This window comes from Podarcis vaucheri (genome assembly GCF_965113315.1).
Source record: "Podarcis vaucheri genome assembly, chromosome: 17".
In the NCBI taxonomy this organism is placed as follows: Eukaryota; Metazoa; Chordata; class Lepidosauria; order Squamata; family Lacertidae; genus Podarcis; species Podarcis vaucheri.
Window position 1 is genome coordinate 28,014,903 of NC_138755.1, and position 16,924 is coordinate 28,031,826.

Here is a 16,924-nt window from a genome sequence, read left to right on the forward strand (position 1 = left end):
ACTTCTGAACTATTCAAACTCCTACTCCTTGCAGATGCAGGAAACCCACTATTACAGGACCCCTTAGAAATGGCAATCTAGCATCATCCTTTGCTGAAAGATCTCTAGGAGAAAGAGTCTGCCACATCCCGGCTGTTCCACTGTTAAGCAGCATCTTGGAATATCCCTCTTCTTGCAATTTCAACCCTTCCATTTGTGTCCTGCCCACAGAAACAATCTTTGGCTCATCACCTGTGTGACAGCCCTTCAAATATTGGAAGCTGGCTATCATATCACCTCTTAATTGTCTCTTCCATACTCTGGGGCAGAGCTGTCAGAGATAAGGCCTGGGGTTCTATCATACACTTTTGGTGCTCCCAGTGCAGCCAGTGGCACCCCTATATATTATTGATCTGCCATCAGGGCTAGAAAGCCAGTGGGGCAAAGGATCTGAATGGCTGACAGCAGCATTGCCACTCTTGTCAAATTAACAAGACAGGTGTCAAAGACTATATATACATAGTGGAGTGTATTGAAAGGAAAGCAGAATTTCAATCTGCCTGTATTTACAGCCAGCGTGTGAAATGGGTGTTGTTGAAGGAGACTCAAACCCTCTTCAGTAGATTCAAATTCTTTCCCCATATTAATTGATTCCCAACTCAACAGAATTTTGTATCTATGGAAGCTACTCACTTCAGAACTCTGGAAAGTAAGGGTACAGTCAAGGGCAGAAGACGGGGTACAGTCAAGGGCAGAAGACGGGGTCCTGGTATTTAGGCCATACCAGGTCAACCCAACAGAAGCCTCTTGGGCACCTAGGGTGGTGTGCCCAGGGGCAGGGAGAACCACCCATAGAGGAGGGGAGAACCACCCATAGAGGAGGGGTGAACCATGGGTGGGGTGAACTGCCCATAGGGGTGGGTACGTGCAGTGGCGTAGCGTGGGTTGTCAGCACCCGGGGAAGGCAAGTAATTTGCGCCCCTAACCCGTGGATTTGCGCCCCCTAACCCTAACCCCCAGATGTTGCGCCCGGTGCGGCCGGCCCCCCTGCACCCCCCACGCTACGCCACTGGGTACGTGGCACCCATACGGAGAGGGCGCACGGCACCCATAGGGACGGGGCACACAGCTCCATTAGGGAGGGACGGGGTGTGCAGCACCTATAAGGACCGGGCATGTGGCACCCATAGGGACAGGGTGGGGTGCACAGTGCCTTATGGAGGGACAGGATGGGGCACACAGAACCCATAGGGGCAACGTACACTGCAGGCCCCACGGTGAGTGCCGCCTGCCATTTTGTCACCCCCCTCAGTGGAGACACCTGGGGTAGCCGCACCTACCACACACCCCTGCTACGCCCCTGATGTAAGGCCCCATGGGGAATACAGAGTTAATAATACAGTCCACTTTGCCTTACCTTAGAATGGATGGCTGTAGTACTCTGAATATCAGAAACCTGCAAAATGCAAGTTATCCATTGTCATAATCATGCGGGGGACACCAGACTCACCCCAGGTTAGATTGCAACATAATAGTCCAGTCTGCAGAACTGTGGAAAATGCAACAGAAATTGCTGTGCAATTGACTGATTTCTCCTACACACGCACAAATCCAGTTGGAGAAACAAGAGACAACAGTGATCTGCTCCAAGTCCCTTCCTGCAACACACACTTTGTCACACCAGCAAGTGAAAAGAGACTAGCTTTCCCCTTCCTGGGTCCGTGTTGCTTGAGGTACATCATGTACCTAACTCTATGATGGTAGAGCTTTGGAGTGGTCCAACTCCTCCAGCCATGCATGCTGTGACAACCCTTTGTGCCTCCTCAGTAATATAGACACAAGGATGCCAACTGCATGTCAGAATATTGCCTGTTGGTTATAGTCATATCACAGAAGGAAGCTGCAAAAATGGATCCCAAAAGCTAGTGGATGAGTATAATAGTCCATTGATATTGACCATGATGATCTAGGGGATAACATCAAGCTAAGGATCACATTAAGCATAGAGGCCATAGCTCAGTGATAGAGTACATTTTTTGTATGCAAACAGTCCAAGGTTTATTGTGCATTGCTCTCCTTTTTAAAGACTGCATAAAGTCAGGCTAGGAAATACCTCTTCTTGAGATGTTAGAGAGCAGTTGCCAGTTGAGGTGGACAGTAATGGGGCAGTAGATAAACTATTGTCTGATTTGGTAGAAAACAACTTCCGATGTCCATTTGCTCAGCAATAAGTATCCTGGCATACTGTGAACATTCCATATTATCTCATATTAGGTTTGTTTTCATACTTAGCTTTAAGAATTTGCAGAGCTGAATGGACCTTTCGGTGCTTCTTCTCTGTCAGTTGGGATTTTGCTCACGCATGAATGAGCAGGGGAAACTAAACACAATTCTGATTAGTGAATGACCGTGGAAGGAGATAGTTAATGGATATGTGCTTCATATTTAGCAGGTTGATTAACCTGCTCATCAATGACTGCATGCTAAGCCAAGCACTCTGCACATCATTCAGTGCAGAGTGTGTGTGTGCGCGTGCACACACAAGCACACACTTTAGGTACACCTTAAGGTTAGAACAATGCAGCTTACACAGGAAGGAAACAATTTCCTCTTAACACAAACTCATTCAACACATTCCTTCCTATGCTAAATCTGGCTGCTGCACAATACCTTCTACAGAAACATTCTCTCCATATTTCCAGGAATCGCTCAGAGAGAATAAACGAACATACGGAAAAGCTTTTGTACCAAGGCTGACAAAATGCTTGACCTTCCCTACCAATCAAGCTAACAGCCAAAGAGAAGTTGTAGAAGGTGCTGAGTACAGCAATCTAATTTGCCTTTCACCAGAGTCCACAGTCCCACCCAAGCCAATGGCATACAGGACATAAGAAAAGCACTGCAGGGTCAGACCTAAAGCCAATCTTGTCTAGGGTTGCCATACATCTGGGTTCTCCTGGACATTACTGGGATTTCAAAGGCACCTGTGGGGGATTTCCGAAAGATGGTGCTTTGACCTGGATGTTAGGTAAGTCAATCAAAAAATTGTGTTTCCTTAAAAAAAAAGTCAACAACTTTTGGGGTGTCCTGGTTTTTCCTTTTTGAAATATGGCAACCCTAAAAGGCTTATCCCACAAGGGCAATAGCTCTCTTCCACTATGGAATTGACTCCCTCAAGGTGTAGAGCAGTATTTCCCAAACTTAGGTCTCCAGCTGTTTCTGGACTACAACTCCCATCATCCCTAGCTAGCAAGACCAGTGGTCAGGGATGATGGGAGTTGTAGTCCAAAAACAGCTGCAGACCCAAGTTACAAAACACAGGTGTTGCAGTAGCCACCAACTTGATGGCACTGAAATGTGTGAGATGAATGAATGGTTAATGGGAAGATATAAAAATTGTCCACAAGCAAATCAGAATGAATGGTGAACATTGTCATATAATCACCCCATAAACAAATTGGAGCTAACGCCAGATAAAAACCTGGTGTAACCTAACTTCCATGAAAGCAAATCAGGACGAATGCTTGATAAACCTGTTGTCTGGAGGAGCTCTTAATTACCACACTAATAGAAAATGCAAAGGCTCTTGTCTCTCCTGGCAGCTAATTCCTGGCAGATGGAGCCCACAAGTTTGTCATGGCTCAGAGTTCCCTCATAAAGAAGCAGCTTTTGTTTCGGGGTGGCACCTTATCACACTGGCTACTTGCCTGGCATGTGGAAGAGCTGCACAAACTCAATTGTCATTGTGTCAAACTGCACAGTGTAGAACGGACACATAATGAGAAAGAACTGGGTGCAGATGAAAAAATGATCACACAAGCTGCCATCGTTTCAGAAATGAATGTGCAGATTATTATTCTTTTTCCCTGCCATTGAAGTATATTTTGCCCTGCATTGCAAACATGCAGTCCTCTACTCCAGGGTTGGGAAACCTCAGAATGTGCTTCTTTGTCTGGCCCTTGGGACTATCCTCAAGCTACACACTTCACTAACCCTACTTTGCACCCCAAGTATTTTTTGCCTGACTGGAATGTGCCCTTAAACTCTGACAACGCTTTTTGCCTAGGTGGTGGTGGACAGGATTGTGTGAATGTGTGAAACCAGCCTACTGTAGAAAGGCAGAAGTTATGTTACTCTTCCCTCTTTCCTCTAGTTCTGCTCACCACTGGCAAGTGACCCTCAAAAGGAAACATGGCCCTGTTGCTGCTAACTGTTCCCTACCCCTGCTCTACTGAAACATTGGAAAGGCACATTCAAAACTGATCTTCTAAAGGTAAGGGTGGCATTCACTGCACCTTTAAAGCAAGTTCAAAGCACCATAAGAATTCTGGGTACTGTAGTTTACCCTTCACAGATTCCCAGCAACCCTTATCAAACTACAGTACCCAGAATTCTTTGGGGGTGCTTTAAAGGCATAGTGTGTATGCTGCCTAAGTTTTAGTCTTCAATTAAATGAAGACCAAGTTAAGTCCAGCAAGTTCAATAGGTCTATTCTGAGTAAAACTTAGTTGAATATTACCCAGTGGAGCTTCTCTCCCTTTCCTTTCAAGATGTAAAATCAAGACAATGGAGGAATGAGCCCAAGCCTCACTTTTGAGGGATAAAAATCAAGTAGCATTGTACATGTGGGCCAACAGAGGCAATCCCTAAGCTTCCTGCCATTTTGAGTACAGAGGGGCCCAACGGTGGCAGTTATGTCTCTGTTGCTGTGTTGTGGGTTGACACATTCTTCAGGAAAATGCAAAGCGAGTGGGGGCAAAATTAGTTCCAAAATAGCTCTGACGTCTTTCTCTAGCTCCTCACAGGCAGCAAGACGACTGAGGGGAATATATTAGCTGGAAGGCATGCAGTAAAAATAAGTCAGTGAGAGAGAAGAGAGCTGCATTTGCATAACCTAGAAGAGAATACAAACTTCTGTTGCCTGATGATCCGTGTCACCATAGCAATTAAACATTAGGCCCCTTCTTCAAGCCAAAGAGGTTTAATTAGCTTATCAATAGGGAGCCCAAGGTTCAGAATTAGAGGTGGATGGGGACAAAGGCCTGACCAATGCAAATGCTTCAGACTGCCTTTCAACGGCAGGGGCTGATGTTGCACATTCCTATTGCAGCATGTGTGGTTATGGTTACAAGGCCTAGAGCCATACAGTCATACGATGCTGCCGTGTACCTAACCCTTGATAAATGCTCAGTATCTACATTGAAAGGATTTTAGGACAAGAGCCTTTGTCAGTCCTACCTGGAGGTTGGTGTTCTGGGTGTAAAAGATGTGGTCTATCACCAAGTTACGGTCCTTCTCCAAAAAGAATAGTTCCCAGTCTGTGACTAAGGACTGCCTACTTCAACAGACCCTCCCAGTGTCCCTATTTTCCAGGGACAGACCCAGATTTACAGAAGCCATCCTGATTTGATCCCAGAATGTCCCGCCTTTCCTTGGGGCATCCCTAGTTTCATGAGAGAAATGTTGGAGGGTATGGCGTTATCTGACTCCTGAGCCAAGGAGGTAAGTAACTATACATCCATTAGAAGACATCCGAAAGCAGCCCTGTATGGGGAAGTTTTTAATGTTTAATGGTTTGTTATGTTTTTGTAACACAGGTGGTGCTGTGGTCTAAACCACAGAGCCTAGGGCTTGCCGATGAGAAGGTCTGGGATTCGAATCCCCGGAACGGGGTATGCTCCTGTTGCTCAGTCCCTGCTTCTGCCAACCTATCAGTTCGAAAGCATGCCAAAGCGCAAGTAGATAAATAGGTAGTGTTCCAGTGGGAAGGTAAACGGCTTTTCCGTGCGCTGCTCTGGTTCACCAGAAGTGGCTTAGTCATGCTGGCCACATGACCTGGAAGCTGTACGCCAGCTCCCTTGGCCAGTAAAGCGAGATCAGCGCTGCAACCCCAGAGTTATCCGTGACTGGACTTAACGGTCAGGGGTCCCTTTTGTTGTTGTTTAGTCGTTTAGTCGTGTCATATGTGTTGGAAGCCATCCAGAGTGGCTGGGGTAACCCAGTCAGATGGGTGGGGAACAAATTATTATTGCATAGGACATCCCTAGTTTCTCTGGAGAAATGTTGGAGGGTATGTTTCAATCCTTGGGATTCCTGTTGGTTCAGACTGTAAAGCCCTGTGCAGGTGGTTGGTTGCAAGGTGAAGTGTAGGTGGGTTCCCACAAGGCAAGACACAGTGATAACAGCAAGAACCTTTATTGAACTACGTAACTGGGAAACAGGGGCAAAGCAACTGCTTAAATACATTTGTGAAAGCCTGGACTACTTCCACTCCCAACGTGATTGGCTGTCTTAACTTCCAAGCTGTGAATCATGGCTCAGAGTTCAAGGGTCAATGGCAGAGGCCCACATCCTGGGACGTTCTGTGTTTGGACATCATGTATCAAATCAGAACACAGGAGCTCAGAATCCTTAGTCCAGACTCAAGCTCAGGCAAACACAGACCACTGAATACATCACACAAGGACAATCAATATTATGACCACCCCTGACTTCCACAGATTGATTGGCTGTTCTGCACAGGAGCTGCAGAAAACAGGTTGCAAACAAATTGTATAGGCATGGTTTCTGTACAGGAGAGCCCATCCTCAGATCAGGAGCACGGCCAGACTGCCTTATCCTTTGAAACATTGATGAATTCCATGTTTAGCCATTGGCCCAAAGGTCTGAAAACCTGGCATAGCTCTGATAACATCCATATTGTCTCCCTCCTCCCTGTAAAATCAGCATTATGCCTCACTGAAGACATACCTTGATAAGCTGCCGTAAATCAACACTGTCACAAGGAAGGAAACAGCTGCAGTTGCTAAGAGCAAAACACTTTTCTCAGAGGTTCCATGCACACTCTTCATTTGTCAACAGGACTTAAGTCAATACTTATTGTTTTCGCCCATCTCTGATAGTTTAGCACTGTCACTGTTGTCAATTTTGTTTTGATTAGAGCTCTTGGCAAAGTATATCTCACATATACACATATCAATATTTCTCTATGTTTAGAATTTATGCTGCCTGCACAGTCTTCCTTGATTCACACCCACAGGCATATAAAAATCCTCCAACAATACTTAAGGCACAGCAACGATGAATTTCCATCAACCAACAGCAGCGCGCAAAAGATATCTTAATCACTTCTAAGGAAAGATGAACAAAAAACAAGGGAAGTTGAATAAATAAAAGGAGGGATCAAGGAGAGAATAATAATAATAAAAGAATAACTAGCACAGTATTGTGGCTAAGCAAGAGTTCTGTGAACCACAAAACCACTGGGCTCAAATCTACCTCACCCATAAACTTACTAGATAGCATTAAGCAAACCACTATCCCTCAACCTCAGCCCCTGTCTTTTAAATGGTCTTAATTCTACTAATCTCCTTTACAGGTTGCTTAAGAAGCATTTAATTAATTTCTATACCACTCTTCAGTAAGCATTGCTGGAGAAGTTCATGTAGAATAACTGCAGAGTTGGAAAGAACCCCCAAGTCCATCTCCCCACAGAGCGCTCTCTCTCTCTCTCTCTCTCTCTCTCTCTCTCTCTCTCTCTCTCTCTCTCGCTCTCTCTGTGTGTGTGTGTGTGTGTGTGTGTGTATTTTCCTAGGCTACCCCATTGCTGGAGGCTTAGATACTAAGTCTGTTGCGGTTATAAACAGCAGGTGCCCTGAGGTGAGTTCCACTGATCCAGTGGAGGAGATGTGCCAGATGCGCAGATCAGGAAGAGCTACAAAGGGTGATGCCCACCAGGTATGCTCAGGAGTTTGCTAACACAGCTGTTGCAGATTTAGCTGTGGTTAGTGGCTTGACACAGGTCTTGGAACCCGGAGTCTTAAAAGGGGTACAGGGTTTGTCCTCGAAAGACAGGAAACCACGCCCAAAGGCTGTAAGGGTATACACTGTTTCCTTGGAGAAGGAAGCCGGACCATGTCCAGAGGCTGTGTGTGTCAACACTGGTTCCTCAGAGGGGAATGAGGCTAGGGTTCAAGTCCCAACAAAGCCAGGTGTGAGACTTCCTGATAGTCAGAAGGGTTATGATGCCAAGACTAGTCAGAAGTGCAAGATGGTAAGGCCTAAGGCCAATCCAGTTGCAGGTAGTTCCAAGGGTGGAACAGGTGATACAGAGGTATACTGTGTGTATTACATCTATATCATTGTTTTTACACTGATGACTGCAACACATATCATGAATTGGGGGAGGATGTTAGAATTCCTGCTCCATGATTGCAGTCATGGGATTTTTGTCTATCACATGACGGTATATGTTTTGACTCCACAAAGTGGGAAGTGACAGAGACAGATGTTTTTGTTACTGTGTTCCGTGAAGAGGGACTGTTGTCCTTAGCTTTTGCTCTTTGCTGTCTGATGCTAGAGAGAGAGGTGCTCTGTGTGTGTTTATATGTAAATAAAGATTAGCCAAAATGCTGAGGTCTGTCATGCAAACTGCGCAGACCCTGCAGATCCCTAAGTGTGCTGATGTCTGTTGGCATCAGTCGCTGTGATGTTCAGGCAGAAGAAAGCTTTTGAAGCTCCCAAACGATTGACCAGGAGGGAGAGAACATGCCAGTAGGGCATTGTCTCTGCCAGAGTCCTACTCGAGTGTAGGCTGAACTCCTGACAGGAATCCTGCCCTGGGTTGGCTCGAACCACCAACCTTCTGGTTAATAACAGCATAAAATAAAGATAAACCAATGCATGACGTTCACTGGGCTCTCTCTTCAAGTCCTCTGCAATTGGTTGCACTCACATGATTACTCCAGCCATGCAAGAGCTCCTTGTGGAAATACCGCTGCCCTCTCAGCTACTGAAATGTTTAAAGGGCTCCTCGCAGGATTAGGAATCAGTGCAATAATGTATATATATGTAATTTCCTTCTGGGGTATGTAGGTTTATCAAGCTATGAGCATAGCTGGAAGACTGGAGGATAAATTGACAAGCAAAGTTACTTCTGCCTGAACAGACCTTCTCATCCTTTGCTAGTCTTTCCACATAGAATCACAGAATTTCAGAGCTGGAAGGAAACACTTGGGTCATCTAGTCCAACCCCCTTATGCCAAGTACTTTAGATTTGACAATCTCCTTTCATGGAGCTGATGGGTAGAGTTAGCTGGGTTTTAATTTCTTTTAAAAAGTGAAATAAAATAAATTTGTGTGGCTACCTACCATGCTCAGTCCCCATTTGGCTGGAGGATTTTTTGAGGAGGATATTGGGTTGTTCAGGGACGCGGGTGGCACTGTGGTCTAAACCACAGAGCCTAGGGCTTGCCGATCAGAAGGTCGGCGGTTCAAATCCCCGCAATGGGGTGAGCTCCCGTTGTTCGGTCCCAGCTCCTTCCAACCTAGCAGTTTGAAAGCACATCAAAGTGCAAGTAGATAAATAGGTACCGCTCTGGTGGGAAGGTAAACGGCATTTCCGTGTGCTGCTCTGGTTCACCAGAAGCGGCTTAGTCATGCTGGCCACATGACCTGGAAGCTGTCTGCGGACAAACGCCGGCTCCTTCGGCCTATAGAGCGAGATGAGCGCCGCAACCCCAGAGTCATCCGCGACGGGACCCAATGGTCAGGGGTACCTTTACCTTTACCTTTATTGGGTTGTTCTTGTTTTTTGAGACTTAATGCTGATTCCTCTTTGTTCCTCAGCAGCCCTGCTGGGGCTTAATCAATCCTGTTGTCACTCATCACCTCAGTTCACTGTTAAAAAGGAGAGATAACTGGAGTTACTCAGAATCCAGCCCTCGGTTAATAACCATCCAACTCACAATCGATGACTTGTCCCATGCTCCATAATTTGCGGCACTATATATAAAGTCATTATTATAATAATGTTCTCTCTAGCTAAACTGAAGTAACGTGCTCTCGTATCAGAGGCAGAGAGATCCTCCAGGAGATGCTTGCGAATAGATTTCAGGGAGGAGCACAGCATCTCAGCATGTCTCCGTCTTAAGAATGTTTTATAATCCAATTTCAAGAGAATAGTTCTGCTTAGAACGGTGACACGTTGGCACAATGCTAAATCCAAGTGATATTTTTTTTTACCCTCCCCCCTCACAGCTGTTGCCATGGCAACATCTTTGGCTAAGAAATTGGGAAAACCCAGCTGTAGGCTGAGCCGCGGCACACAATCAATAATGGGAAAAATAAATCAGAAAATTAAGCTGGTAGATCCTTAGCAAGTAAACGGGGCCCTCTGAAGTGCACCTTCACCTGCTCCGGAACAATAGGGAAATGTGTTGGTGCAAGAAAGATTAGAAAATTTCCCTCAAAATGGAAGGAGCTAGATCTGTCAGAGGAACAATTGTATTAAGGAGTCTAGATTAAAAGCTTACATTTGCTACGTTGTGTTTTACCAATACACATATGCACATGCAAATCATGCTCTACAACAGTGTTTCCCAAACTTGGGTCTCCAGCTGTTTTTGGACTGCAATTCCCATCATCCCTAACTACTGGCCCTGCTAGCTAGGGATGATGGTAGTTGTAGTCCAAAAACAGCTGGAGACCCAAGTTTAGGAAACATTGCTCTACAGTGCTTCCTTAAACACCATGTCATGGGCTTCCCATGTCATGTCTGGCCCTAGGTGGACAACATTGGTTAGTGACACCAAAGACTCTGCCTTGAAAACATTGTTGGAATTTGTTCCTCATTTCGTTAATTTGTGGCAGTACGTGGAATTGCTGTGCTCTATGTAACAATGCGGCCATCTTATTTCCTGCAACCACAAGAGGTCAATCTTTGTTTTTCCAGTTTAGAGAGATAGTAGCGAGCCAAGGCCCCAATACACATAACATTTTTTTGTCTCTTAGGCCTATCCAGCCAACACTAAGAAGATGTGCAGTGTGAACCTCACTATTACTCAGAAGTAATTCTAGCAAAGCTCCATGGGAATCATTGCCTAGCAGGTGAGTCTAGGGTTGTAACTATGGTACTGTGGAAAAGATGACTTGTTTTGATTTTACTGTGATTTTATTAACTGCCATGGAAAGCTCAGTAACCTGAAAGGTAGGGTCAAAATATTATTTTTTAAAAAATACATAAGTTGAAAATAAGGAAATAATTATACCATCAGTGGGCACATCACATCTATAAGCCACCTTCTATGTTTCCCCTTTCTCTTCTGATCTCCTTGATCTCTTAGCAGTTTGAAGGAATCTTTATATATACAGTGGTACCTCGGGTTAAGTACTTAATTCGTTCCGGAGGTCCGTTCTTAACCTGAAACTGTTCTTAACCTGAAGCACCACTTTAGCTAATGGGGCCTCCTGCTGCTGCCGCGCCGCCGGAACATGATTTCTGTTCTCATCCTAAAGCAAAGTTCTTAACCTGTAGCATTGTTTCTGGGTTAGTGGAGTCTGTAACCTGAAGCGTATGTAATCTGAGGTACCACTGTACCTGGTAATAAAGGTAATGTGGGCCATTCTCATTTATTTTGAAAATTGAGAGCCAAGATGGTGCAGTGGTTCGGGTGCTGGACCAGGACCTAGGAAACCAGGGATCAAGTTGCCACAGCCATGATACTTCCTGTGTGACCTGGGGCCAGTCACAGCTTCTTAACCTACCTCACAGATTAGTTGTAAGGATAACAATGAGAAGGAAAATGTCTTGGAAACCAAGCCTTACAATGAATGCTTGAAGGAGGATGCTTAGCTTGGAAAAGAGGAGACCGAGAGGAGATATGATAGCCATCTTCAAATATCTAAAGGCTGTCACATGGAAGATGGAGCAAGATTGTTTTCTCCTGCTCCGGAGGGTAGGGCTTGAACCAATGGCTTCAAGTTACAAAAAAGGAGATTCCAACTAAACATACAGTGGTGCCTCGCAAGACGAAAATAATCCGTTCCGCGAGTCTCTTCGTCTAGCGGTTTTTTCGACTTGCGAAGCAACCCTATTAGCGGATTAGCGGTATTAGCGGTTTAGCGGATTAGCGGCTATTAAAGGCTTAGCAGCTTAGGGGCTAAAAGGCTATTAGCGGCTTAGCGGCTTAGAAAAAAGGGGGGAAGCGGAAAAAAATCGGAACACTCGCAAGACGTTTTCGTCTTGCGAAGCAAGCCCATAGGGAAATTCGTCTTGCGAAGCAGCTCAAAAAACGGAAAACCCTTTCGTCTAGCGGGTTTTCCGTCTTGCGAGGCATTCGTCTTGCGGGGCACCACTGTACGGAAAAACTTTTAGATAATAAGAGCTGTTTGACAGTGGAACAGTCTCCCTCAGGAGGTTATGGACTCTCCTCCCTTGGAGGTATTTAAGCAGAGGTTGGGTGGCCATCTGTCATGGATGCTTTAGGTGAAATTGGGGTTGGATTAGATGACCCTTCCAGTTCTATGAAGAGGAGGATGAGGAAGACCATGTACCTTGGGCTCATTGAAGGGAAGGTGGGAAATACATACAGAGAACAAATAGTAATAAATAAGTAACAATGTGGTAAAAGGTAAAGGTAAAGGGACCCCTGACTGTTAGGTCCAGTTGCGGACGACTCTGGGGTTGCAGCGCTCATCTCGCTTTATTGGCCGAGGGAGCCGGCGTACAGCTTCCGGGTCATGTGGCCAGCATGACTAAGCCGCTTCTGGCGAACCAGAGCAGTGCATGGAAATGCCATTTACCTTCCCGCTGGAGCGGTACCTATTTATCTACTTGCACTTTGACGTGCTTTCGAACTGCTAGGTTGGCAGGAGCAGGGACCGAGCAATAGGAGTTCACCCCGTCATGGGGATTCGAACTGCCATCCTTCTGATCAGTAAGCCCTAGGCTCTGTGGTTTAACCCACAGCACCACCAGTGTCCCTTCAATGTGGATGTTGCTCTTATTTGCCACATTCCCCGTTTCACAGCATCACCTGTTAGCAGTGGTTGCTACAGAATGCAAATGTGTACAGTGTCCTGCATTCTTATTTGCTTTTCAAGTTCTCTGCGACACGGCCAGGCCCCATTTACATAACGGCTGTGGAAAGAACATTCGTCCAAATTAATTATGTTTGCTTTCAGTCAGGAGAAGACACCGGCAGAGGAGTTCTTCCTTGTAAAATGTTTATCACTCAACCTTCAGCCATAACCTTGAGCATGGATTTGATTTAGATTACAGTACAGGCTGCCTTTCAAGCAGTGCCATAAACAGGCCACAGCCACAAGCCTATGCACTCACTTATTCTGGAACAAGGGCTATTGAACTTAGCAGATCTTACTTACAAATAGACTGGCATTTGACCAAGCTGTTTGATCCTAAGGAAACCTGCTTGGAAGTAAAACACATTATGACTGATGGAGTTTATCCCCAAGTAGTCTTAGTTGCACTTCCTTGGAAAAGGTTGTCAGGAGTTCAGCCTACACTCAAGTAGGACCCTCAAGCAGAGACACATGCCCGACTGGCATGTTCTCTCCCTCCTGGTCAATCGTTCGGGAGCTTCATAAGCTTTCTTCAGCCTGAACATCACAGCGATCAATGCCAACCAACACCGGCACACTTAGGAATCCGCAGAGTTCGCTCATCATGTGCATGACAGATCTCAGCAACTCGGCATTTTGGCTAATCTACTTTATTTACATATAATCACACACGGAGCACTGCAACATGGCTCCCTCTCTCTTTAGCATCAAACAGCAGAGAGAGAAAGGACAATAGTCCCACTTCATGGAACACAGTAACACAAACGTTCTGTTTCCTTCACTTCGCACTCTGTGGAGTCAAAACACATACCGTCATGTGAAAGACAACAATCCTATGACTGCAATCATGGAGCAGGAATTCTAACAAAGGTCATTGTCTCCAATCACCTGTGCAACACATTTTTCTCACAAAGTAGTATTTCCTTCCTCGTCAACAAGGCTTTCCCCAATCCTGTAACTATTTTATTTCTGCCTGATAATATATACCCTTGAAAGTGGAATAGTGGAAAGTGGAATACCTCAGAAGCTGAAGTACTGCCTGTGGTTTTTGGATGAATCATCTACATAGCTCCTTGCCTCTAAACCAGGACTGGGAGAACCATAATAAACTGGGCAAGAAAAGCAGTTAGGTGCAAGTGACTTTCTATACAGGCTTCAGAATTAGGTCTCCTCCCCCCCCCCTTTACATAGAATTCTAATCAACCTTTCTCTGACATTTTGTACCCTCAGACCTGGCTATATTGGGTTTAGTACAATCCTAATAGTGACACACACCCCCAACACTGCAAAAGATCTTCGTGAACAGAAACGGGGGTGGGGGGTGGGGATAGGAGTTTAATACAGATAGTACTGAGATTCTCCTTACCTGAATTTTGGCCCAATGCCAGTTGCTGCTCCTTGTGTGATCAGCTATTGTGTGAGTCAGCTATTGAACTCATACCTGCCAACATTCCTCTGATGAACATAAGGACATTTCTCACTCCCCCTTCACCCAACTTGCCCTCCTTGACTCTCCATTTTTGCTTCCCCCCTCCCCCGAGCATTTCAATCAGAAGGGCAAATGCCACCATCGCTTCACCAATGGGACACAGCACACATGGCCTCCACCGTCCTAAGAAAAGCCCCTAATACCGATTTTATATTATTATATTCTTTAGTCGATTTACAAAAAGAAAAACACACACCAATAAATAAAATTTAGAAAGGGGCAAGTTTAGATGCAGATGCACAAAGTTGTTTTTTTTACTAAAATAAATAAAAATAAATCAAGGCTTCTTCAGTTCATTAATTGCTTCTTTCCCCCCTCTAAATATCCAATGGACATCTGTGCTTAATACACTTTAGAAAAGCAATCTTGTTGTGGTCATATGTTTGACTGGATCAAGATATTTGTATATGCTGTTTTTATCCATGCAAAGGTACACTTCCATGCACTGATAATACACTCCAAAAGAACAAATTGCATGCGATTAAGGTTGTATTAAGAGCCTTTCATGTGGTGGCAGGTGCAAATTGGTAAAACACTGCACAAAAGTAGTCATGGTGCAGTCATACATTTTCACCATCAGATCAGGATAGCTTTTTTGTGGTCAATACACACAAGTATACATTGGTAATGTAGTGGAATGAAAAGATGCAGATGAGAAAACTATGCTCCAGTTCTGAAATCAATTGAAGAAATTGTCCTCTTGGATCAGAATTCAAGAAGATGGAAAGCAAACAGTGAGCCAGAAAAAACAAGGGAATGAAACAGTGGGAATTCTCTTATCCTGGATATTAACAGTATATCAGGGAATTCACAGCAAAGTCAATTACATTCTCCAGATGATTAAGAATCCCATTTTAATTAAAAACAAATAAATAAACAGCAAACTTCCTGAGGTGATATGTCATCCTAACAGCTAAATTCTAAATGGCAGCCCCAAATGGGCTTCCGGGAAGCAGGTAAGGGGCTTTTCCCACTCTTCCTACCTCCTGCTTGCTTTGATCTTCCATGCCCTCCCAGTCCTGACTTTTCCAGAGAGCAAGGAATTAAGGTTTTGATTTTTAAATATAATAATGGTAATAAGAAAATCTGCCTCCAACTTCAAGTGATGAAGCAGCTTGAATTGAATCACTGAATTAACAGTAACTATATAAGCACAGGCACTTTTATGCTGCCCCTGCTAATTGCACGGATTTCTATTTAATTATGCACTTTATCGCTGCCTACAAGAGGTGAGAAGCAGTCAGTGCCTGTCTCTCATCTGCTCCTTTGACATGCTTGGCTATTGTTCTCACATTATCTGCTTTCCTTTAAAGTACATCCCATTTGTAGAAATGAGGCGATTTATATGAAAAGGCAATGGATCCCCCCTCTCCCCATACGAAGTGTATTGACTGCAGATGAGGTGCAGTGTTCTTAGTGAGTGACTTTTACAGCACTCGGACATATTTGAACAAAGACCGTTCAGAGTCCAGATAATCGGATCCTCTTCAAGGAGCGTATACATTGCGCTTGGGCCCCCAGGCATCTCCCACCTCCTGGTGTGGGCAGGGCTATGCCCTGCTCCACTCTGGAGGTCGTTTCTCAGTCACTGGGTCCCTAAAGCCAATGGCTTGGCTTGGGTGGTGACCGCGAAACATTATTTAATCACCCGCCCACCCATCCCCTTTATCTGGCGTGTTGGCCTTGCTATGGACATTGTTGGTTGCCTGTTTTGCAATGGGAGCCTGGTAGGAATTGGCAGATTGCAGATTGGCAGTTTGCAGATTAGCAGATTGGCAGAGCCATTTGGTTTTCGCTTACCACGTAGCAATCGTCACAACTTTGTAAGGTTTGGCGGTTAGACATTGGATCAAAAATGTGTGGGGAGGGGAGGTGTGGCCATCACCTGCCCCTCCAAGCTCAAGGGTATTCCGTTAAAGGAATCAGGGGTTGGCCTGGGTCTTGTCCGAAACCCCACGGTAGGGGCTAGGGCCATACCAGGACCCTACAAGGGCACCGGGGGCCAGCTCAAGTTGGTCCACATCGGTGGGGCTCCCTCTGGTGGTATTTCACCCTTTTATCAGATTCCCCGCAATGCAGATGGGAGTCTGATATAATTGGATGATTCCAATGCCTAAGCCAATACCACTCACATTCTGTATTCAATAAAGCTGTGGCCTAAATTTTGCCCAGTAACTTAAACTAAAATCCCATGTCACTGTCTTCATTTTTGGGGGGTGGTTGGGGTCTTGAAGCACAATTTCTGTTTAGTAAGACAAGCACAGCAACTGGCAGAAAGTAGCACATTTATATGGCGAAGAGAAGCACTGTGCAGACATCCCTGGCTCACAACACACCAAGCTGAATCATTAAGCTCACCAGCTACATATTGTGGCCTGCTAGGTGCTAGACTCCCTAGTTTTGCACCTCTAAGGTGGTGGGGATGAAATCCAGGAAGCTAACTCCTGTTAGACCACCACACATGGCTGATGGGCTGCATTAGGCCTATACAGGTCATGAGTTGTGCAAGCCTAGCCTTGATAAGTTGAACAAGAAGTATGAGGAAAGGTCATTTCTATCTGTTCCTGCATCTTGCGAGCCACTCTCTCCATATGT

General features: G+C 45.2%; 1 protein-coding gene across 2 annotated transcripts in view; it reads left to right on the forward strand.

Annotated features, from left to right (window-relative positions):
* Positions 1–2,857: 2,857 nt before the first annotated feature.
* Positions 2,858–16,924, forward strand: part of PLPPR1 (phospholipid phosphatase related 1) — a 152,401-nt gene continuing 138,334 nt past the window's right edge. Inside the window, exons 1-2 of one of the 2 annotated variants that reach the window (XM_082205142.1) lie at positions 2,869–3,007; positions 5,353–5,481. The gene's annotated coding sequence lies outside the window, so the exon portion shown is untranslated. Of the gene's footprint in view, positions 3,008–5,352; positions 5,482–16,924 lie in introns of both variants that reach the window. The other variant, XM_082205144.1, reaches the window with a different exon arrangement.